The sequence below is a fragment of the Solanum tuberosum genome, unplaced genomic scaffold, assembly GCF_000226075.1.
Source record: "Solanum tuberosum cultivar DM 1-3 516 R44 unplaced genomic scaffold, SolTub_3.0 scf00983, whole genome shotgun sequence".
NCBI lineage: Eukaryota > Viridiplantae > Streptophyta > Magnoliopsida > Solanales > Solanaceae > Solanum > Solanum tuberosum.
The window spans coordinates 27,992-30,204 of record NW_006239902.1 but is presented as its reverse complement, the minus strand read 5'-3'; the positions used below and the strand labels follow the sequence as shown (position 1 = coordinate 30,204).

General features: G+C 27.6%; 1 pseudogene; it reads left to right on the top strand.

The window, feature by feature from the left end:
- LOC107059231 (germacrene C synthase-like) overlaps positions 1-2,213 on the top strand; it is a 33,610-nt pseudogene that overhangs the window by 7,495 nt on the left and 23,902 nt on the right.

Below are 2,213 nucleotides of genomic sequence, written 5' to 3'. Positions count from 1 at the left end.
GGGTCTTGTCTCCGTCATTGTTGTATATATACGTTATTCAATATTTGAAACTAACTAAGGAATACTTCTAAATCCTATCATATTGCAATTAATAAAATTCGCGTCGAGAAAATAATTATCAATATTGAGAAATATCGCGACGATCTTATTTATTTATAAATTTTAAATGATTACACATGTTTATTTAATCTTACTTATAATTATATTATTCCTTAATCAAATATAAATTAAATGTTTGACTTAAAACTAGTATGAGAGAATGTATTTTTTTAATTTTAATTATGAAATCTTTAAAAAAGTTATAAGTTTTACTTAATTTTATAAAACTAGAAAAGAAATCTATTTTTTAATACTCTTATGTCAAATTTCAACATAACATACATAAATATGATTTAAAAGAAAAGGAAAACCTAAGTCCATAATTTTATTTATCAATGAATTCTACGTTGATTTAAAAATTAAAATACTAACAAAATTATACTAATAATTCTTTTTTAGATAATACGAAAATTGCATGGAGTCATATGAAGTAAAGGCCGAGAATAAGAAGGAAATGAAATACAAATAATAATATTCTAATATTTTTAGAAAATATTAGAATAACAAAAATAAAAAAGAATTAAAATAATAAAAAAAAAAGAAGATATTAACACGAAAAAAATAGAAATAAAATTAAGGAAGAAATTTAAAAGTAATTAGCTTGTAATATCACCATATAATTAATTACCATCAATTCATAGCTCTCCCTTGTAAATTGGAAAGTGTAATCACACCAAACCCATTTAATTATGAGAATGACTTTCCAAACTGGCCCTTAGAATATTTTTTGAAAATCACTTTTTTTAAAGTTAATTCAGATGGGCTCTATCTCTGAGGTAAAGTCCTTTTGTCTTTAAAAAAAGAAGCTATGAATCTTTATCAATGTGTACTGAACTGTCAAAGATCTTACAAAATTGAGGGTCACTTTTGGTTGGCCCATCTTTAAAAAAAGATTTTTTATTTTATTTTCATTTTGAAGATAATAAACAGTTAATGATTGAGGTAGAATTAATAAATGGTAATTAAGCAACCAATAACAAATTAATTGAATCCTTAAAAATTAATTCAATGGACTAAGTACATTATAAATAGGTGATCAATCCTATTAGCACAACTTATAAAAAGGGAGTGGCATATCATTTCCATAATGAAATTGAAACATCCATTCAAAACATTTTTTATGCGTCCCAACAGAATGATGACAACCTTTACGTTGTTTCTCTTCGTTTTCGACTTGTGAGGTAACAAGGACATTACATGTCGTCAGGTAAATCTACTCTATTACTTTTTTTAATTAATTGGGTGTTCAAAGGTTAAATTTTATACTAACAATGAACATGATGTTTAACCAGATGTCTTCAAGAAATTCACAGAACAAGATGAAAAATTCAAGGAAATGCTTACGAATGATGTTCAAGGATTATTAAGTTTGTATGAAGCATCACATATGAGAGTGCGCGAGGAGGAGATTCTTGAAGAAGCTCTTACCTTTACCACTACTTATCTCGAGTATTTTGTCTCCAACTTGTGCAATAACTCTCTTAAGGTTGAAGTTACTGAAGCCTTAAAACAGCCTATTCGCAAGACTTTACCAAGGGTGGGAGCAAGAAAATACATATCCATTTACGAAAAAAATGATGCACACAATCATTTGCTTTTGAAATTTGCTAAATTGGATTTTAACGTGCTGCAAAAGTTGCACCAAAGAGAGCTTAGTGACCTTACAAGGTAGAACATTATTTGATCTATATGTCTTCTTTAGTTACATGAATAATGATAATTTTGGAACAAAAATGAAACGCAAGCAACAAAACCGTTGCTCTTGTGATGTATGTAGGTGGTGGAAAGATTTGAATTTTGGAAATAAATATCCATATGCAAGAGACAGGTTGGTTGAGTGTTAATTTTGGATATTAAGAGTGTATTTTGAGCCAAAGTATAGTCGTGCTAGAAAAATGATGACAAAAGTACTCAAGATAACCTCAGTTATTGATGACACTTTTGATGCTTATGCAACCTTTGACGAACTTGTGACTTTCACTGATGCAATCCAGAGGTAAAACATCAAAATTTCACAATTAAAATAATCTTTTAATTTGACAATCCCTCACTTATGAATATGAGAAAGTAAATATGTTTTCCTGTTGTTATTATGAAATCTATATATATATATA